This window comes from Sinocyclocheilus anshuiensis, unplaced genomic scaffold, assembly GCF_001515605.1.
Source record: "Sinocyclocheilus anshuiensis isolate Anshui unplaced genomic scaffold, SAMN03320099.WGS_v1.1 scaffold152, whole genome shotgun sequence".
Taxonomy (NCBI): domain Eukaryota; kingdom Metazoa; phylum Chordata; class Actinopteri; order Cypriniformes; family Cyprinidae; genus Sinocyclocheilus; species Sinocyclocheilus anshuiensis.
In genome coordinates, this window is record NW_015555781.1 from 3,284,984 (window position 1) to 3,291,391 (window position 6,408).

Consider the following 6,408-nt stretch of genomic DNA (forward strand, 5'->3'; position numbering starts at 1 on the left):
ATTTCTAATGGCTCCATCTCCTGTGCTCTCTGGGGTGTCCAAATGCATAGAAACAGCTGTCTGCAAATCTGGGTCATACCAGCCCATCCTTCACGGCCTTTAACAGAGCAGAACCCAGGGAGCATGGAAAACACAAACCTTGAATGGTTTTTATAATTTTGCACAGATTCAATCAACAAGTTTTATTACAAAAACCCGCACCCATGTCCTTGCTGTCAAGCAGTTTTTCCCAGATTTGTGATTGCTTGAGCGGAGCATTGACGGATGCAATTTTTTACAGGCATCCCAGACATCCTTGGGGGTGCTTTATAGTGACAGTAAATGTGGCTTGGATATTGAAACGCACCCTGCAATTCGCATGACAAGATCTGATTCTCTCTGAATTGCTGTGCCGTATAGCTGTTTTCAGTAAAACAGCATTATCTAAACAGTCCCATGACTTGGCTGTCTTCTTTTGAACTGGTCTTTGCAGAGCATTTGTCAGGATATATATCTGCTGTTTTTGTAATAAAAAAAATCCCTAAGGAATTTTATCAAAATCTAATGAGATCAAATCAAATGTTATCTACTGAATACAGGATTCTTTGATTCAATAGTTTTAAATAAAATACTGCATCAGTATTTAGTAGTTAACAGTATAGTTAAAAGAAATCACATGGGAAATATATGAGCTTTAAAATACTAAAAAGATTTCAGTTAAATTCCTGTTGGAAGGAATTTTATCCTGATAATCTTTGGACACTCTATACGTGTACAAAAATATTTTGTGTGATGCTCTTATATGAGAACCGTTGTCACACTTTGAAAATGATTTTTCAAAGTTGGAAATAAATAAGTATTGTTAAGTATTATTTCAGTTTTTCTACTTCAGAATTTCATATTCAATGTGTTACTTGCCATTTCTTTGTAGTTGTTTGTGAAATTTACTTGACATTTTTAAGAAACTGTTTCTACACAAAAAAAAATTTCAATGTAGTATTCCTTGGATTTGATTCCAAATTATAACAGAAATTCCAAATGGATTTATTTGGGATTTTCTAATTAAGGGAAAGTTTATTATAACTGTAAATATACATTTTAGAAATATTCTAATGTAAAATATTCCATGCTGGTGTTAGAATGTTTCAGTAAGATCGCTTTCCTTTTGTCTGGAGAGTAGTTTCTAATAATAAAACAGCCCAATTGTTACCTCAGCAGCTGAAATTATTCACTGACTCATTCAATAGAAATTAAATTCGAGTTTTCCTACAATACATAGTGCAGTCCGTTTCAAACCATTAACACTGTGAAAGACATTAGTGGAACAGGAGAACAGTGGTTGTCCTGACAAGCCAGGTTTATAGAACAATAAAATGCACTTGTACTCAACTGTGAAGCCTGACTGGAGAAGAGTTACAGCACAGCTTCAATTCATAAAATTGCTTTCATTGAATTCTGGCTTACCAAAAGTGACATCACAAGGTTTATATGCTCTCCTTTTCGACACAATGCAGTAATCCTACCAGCAGCCATTTCAGTGGAGTCATGCTGGGTAGCTGTGAAATGGAGAACGACCATATATTGAGAGCTGATGGGAAACCAATTTTCTTTTTCTCGAGGGAACACATTTCATACGGTTGTGGTACAACAAAATTGTCTTGAAAATATTAAGTACCAACAGCAGAAAAAAAAAGGTTGTCCTACAGAACCTGAGGGATCATGGACATGGTCAGTAATGCTGCGGACACCAGTGCCTTCATACTGTTAGACACTCCCTGGCCCAGATTTAAAAAAAATATATAATAAAAAGCTCCCTGTAAAAACGCCTGATCTGAAATTCTATCCCATATTGAGTGCATGTGTGAGTGAAAATTGAGGTCAAACTAATTTGTACCTCTGTCTCTCTGTCAAATCATAATCCAATCCATAACCTGCCACTGAAGCCCTGTAAAAGTAAATGCATAATCCCATACAAACCTGGGTTTTCACAATAAGCCTGTAAACTACAGCTAATGCCTTGTGATATATATATAAAAAAAGTTAGTAAGTGATATCCCAAATCAAGGTTTTACCGTTTTTAACTGTAAAAGAGGTTTAGCATGCAAATGCATGAATGAGACTTGAATTATAATTATGACACTCTATTTGTATTCAGGACCATACAACACAATCATAATCCTGATTGCATTTGCCGCTCAAAGTGGATCTTTTGCCTGCGCTTATCTCCTAATCCAGAAGTAGAAAGACAGGATGTGACGCTTTGAGAGAAAAAGAACAAAAAAGAGATAAGAAAACAGAACCAGCAGGTGGTCTCTAGGGTGATTCCTCTGTTACTTCTGTCACTGTGAAATCAAAGAGCAAAAAAGCAATGTCAGTTACATTCTGGAATATCTCTGAAGCAACAAATTAATGTGTATTGCTGTCTTGGAAATTGCTTTTACAATTCCATGTTTTAATCATGGGTAATACTTGTTTTTTTTGTATATATTAAAGAATAGTTCAGCCCAAAATGAAAATGTGCTTAAAATTTACTCACCTTCAGGCCATCCAAGATGTAGATGAGTTTGTTTCTTCATCGCAACAGATTTGGAGAAATTTAGCATTACATCACTTTCTCACCAATGGATCCTCTGCAATGAATGGGTGCCGTCAGAATGAGAGTCCAAACAGCTGATTAAAACATCACAATAATCCACAAGTAATCCACACCACTCCAGACCATCAATTAACATCTTATGAAGCGGAAAGCTGCATGTCATAAACAAATCAATGATTTAGACATTTTTAACTTCAAAAAGTTGATTAAAAAAATTAGTCCTCTATCCATTACTTTCTCCAGTAAAAAAGTCCATACCCTGTTGTCCTCTCACTTCAAAATCCACCGTCATATATTGTTTTTGCTTGATCTGTGCATATTTCTTTCCTGATTCAGACAAGATGACTTTATATTACTTTCATTTTAAAATAAATCCTGAAATTAATAAATAATCAAGTATCGCTGATAACCACCATTTCTTTTTTATGTGAGTCCCTCGCATAAGATGCTGGTTTTAGATATAACCCTTTCCTTAACCCTAGGGGTTAATTTAATTATTTCTCTAACATGAATCCTGGATTCCCGGCAGTTGGATGGTGAATTAGGCCGGTATTTCTCTTTTTTGCATTTACAAAATCAATTGTAAAATGAATTTTCCTCCTGTACCAATTTTTCTCTATTTACTACAGATCAATTAAACAATTCTTATTTGCAGTTCCCAAGAATTCAGTAACTTCTTAAATGAATTAACTTGCCAGACTCAATGAAATACCAAAGTGCAAATGTTAAAGAGAAAAAGAATAACAAAGATTTATTTGTACATTAATGTAATAACTCTCGAAATAAAGAAAAATAAAATACATTTGAATACTTTGTATTATTTTTGACAGAAAGCATATGAAACACAAGGTATATTTTAGGAGTCCCTACATAGATAAGCAAGAACCAGCATGAATTAGCCTGGACCAGCATGCTAAACTGGAAATTGTGGAGAAATGATAGAGCTTGGAATAGCTAGGACAATTATTAATATAACTCCGACTGGATTCGTCTGAAAGAAGAAAGTCATATACACCTAGGATGCCTCAGGGGTGAGTAAAACACACTTTCTCATTGGATACAAGCAAAACATAATTGTTGCATCATATTTCGAAATAAAGAAAAATAAAATACATTTGAATACTTTGTATTATTTTTGACAGAAAGCATATGAAACACAAGGTATATTTTAGGAGTCCCTACATAGATAAGCAAGAACCAGCATGAATTAGCCTGGACCAGCATGCTAAACTGGAAATTGTGGAGAAATGATAGAGCTTGGAATAGCTAGGACAATTATTAATATAACTCCGACTGGATTCGTCTGAAAGAAGAAAGTCATATAAACCTAGGATGCTTCGAGGGTGAGTAAAACACAAGCCAATTTTCATTTTTGGGTGAACTAACCCAAAAAGCGTGTCGTCCCCTTGGAATTATAAGGTTCTATCTGCATTCCGAGTAGTCTTGAGATTTTGAGCTTCAAAGTTTTTGCATTCCATTCGACTGTGTAGATAGAACCTTTTTGTTTTTTAAATAAAAAGTCCCAAAATGTACACAACATTAAAAAATCTATTACATAATGTAAATACGTTGTTACAGAATAAGAATATGTGAATAACTTAATTTTGACAAAAATGTCAGATAGAACCTTATAATTTCAAGGGGCCGTTGTGTAGAACAGGATAAGTGATACTTCTAGTTCTTAAACAACGTGTTTTTGTCTTCAGTTTCAGCTGCATCTGTCCTTCCCAGTGTTTCTTCTGCTCTATGAGTCATCTAACGTTACTGTAGCCACATTAGCACCTTCACAGTCAAGTCCGACTCTTAGCACTGTCTGGAGCAGCTGTGTCAAATGTAACCTTCCCAGTCTGCTCATTACAGTCCCTGTATCCCTGCCATTAACTGGGTCATGGTAATTCAGACACCCACAAGTGGCTATTACAAAAGCCTTGACTGTATGATAACTTAAAACGAGCCAACATGGAAATGAATGTGCTGCTATAGAACAGAACCTACAACATGAGCACCCCATCTGCTGGCCGAGTCGAAAATGACCCTTATAGACTAATTACTGCATCCCAATTTGCATACTATTTGTCCTAACCAGCATGCAAGATTAGAATTTGTTTCCTACAGCGTAGTAAAGCAACTGTACAGTAATTTTTTAATATAATGGACTTAAATGGTGGTCAGCTTCAAAGGGCTCTACACGATCCCAGCCGAGGAATAAGGGTCTTATCTAGCGAAACGATCGGTCATTTTCTTAAAAAAATACAAATGTATTTACTTTTTAACCACAAATGCTAATTTTGCACTAGCTCCGCGATGCGCCGTCGCAAATTCATGCATGACGTAATCACGTTGGAAATATCATGCGTGGTTAGCCCTTCGTTTGTGTACTTCCGTTCAAAAAGGTAGGGTATAGGGTGAAAACCTCCATCTCATTTTTTCCTCCAACTTCAAAATCGTCCAACATCATTGTTTTACCTTTTTTTTTTTGTAAAGGGCATTTGACATTCTTTGCACGTTCACTTTGTAAATGCTGGGTCGGTACTTCCGCCTACTTTCCAATGTGACTATATAATGAATGAAGTCGAGCTGGTGCAAAGGTGTGTTCATTGAAACTGCAATTTGGACCTTCAACTCGTTGGTCCCCATTGAAGTTCATTATATGGAGAAAAATCCTGGAATGTTTTCCTCAAAAACATTAATTTCTTTGCGACTGAAGACAGAAAGACATGAACATCTTGGATGACATGGGGGTGAGTAAATTATCAGGACATTTTTATTCTGGAAGTGAACTAATCCTTTAAGCCAATAAGAGCAGTTATTTGTTCAGACTCTCTATCAGCTTTAAATAGTTTATTAAGTGGGCAGTCAACAACAAGACAAAAATTAATATATGAGATACTTATAAATCTGCTTAGAATACAGAAAATGGGTATAGTCCTGAGGTTCATATGGGTACCTGCACATGTGGGGGAGTACAAGGTAATTAAATATTTGACAAACTGGCCAAACAGGCAATGTAACATATGGCCGTTGAAGTACAAATTCCACTGAGTAAAGCAGAAATAAAAGGAAGAATTAAAGAATACATGAACAAAAAGTGGCAAGAAATGTGGGACAGGGAAATAAAGACCAGACACCTCTACAATATCCAAAAACAAGGGAGAGTATGCCTCAGTAGTAGAGAAGATGTAATTATTACACGACTCCAAATAGGACATTCTGGTTTAAATCATTCATTGTTCACAATAGGGAAACATGGATTATGTATATCCTGTAGTGAGCATGTACTTCAACATTGTGCAGTATTTGCCAAGGAAAGAAAAGAGCTGATTAAGAATTTGAAAGATATAGGTTTAATCAATTTCAATCTATCAAAGCTATTAAGTGGTGCCTCAGGGCAGTCAAGAGTACAGAGAGAAATACTTATCTCAAAATAACAGGATTGGAAAGTAGAATTTAAAGCTGCAGTCTGTGGGATTACAAATTTAAGAATCTGTTTAAAATATGCTGATCCTATGTTCTGACATAGCATCACATGAAAAACTAAGGTGAAGTACATTGTATTTAGCATTTAAGGTAAATTACATCAGACAAATGATTATCTTAAGCAAAGTGTAGCAAGAGGTTCCTGTCTGTTCCTGTTCTCTTATTGTTAGTCAAATGAACCAGATTACTGAGACCATCACCTTTTGTTTGTAATGGCTCTTGGTGCCTCTGCCCCAATCTTTGAGTAGCCCCACTGATTGAATTAGGACTGTCAGACTGATTGGATTAGCACCTATGCATTTGAATGACACTGTTATGCTGATGAGATCAAGGCTGGGAAAATGCCGGTGTCGGGC

The 6,408-nt window shown here is 35.8% G+C and overlaps 1 long non-coding RNA gene across 1 annotated transcript; it reads right to left on the reverse strand.

The window, feature by feature from the left end:
* Window positions 1–1,560: 1,560 nt before the first annotated feature.
* LOC107674626 (uncharacterized) lies at window positions 1,561–2,552 on the reverse strand. Its single transcript, XR_001632517.1, has 2 exons — window positions 2,516–2,552; window positions 1,561–2,321 (listed from the first exon to the last, which is right to left on the reverse strand). It is a non-coding gene; the product is annotated as an uncharacterized LOC107674626 (long non-coding RNA).
* Window positions 2,553–6,408: the final 3,856 nt, after the last annotated feature.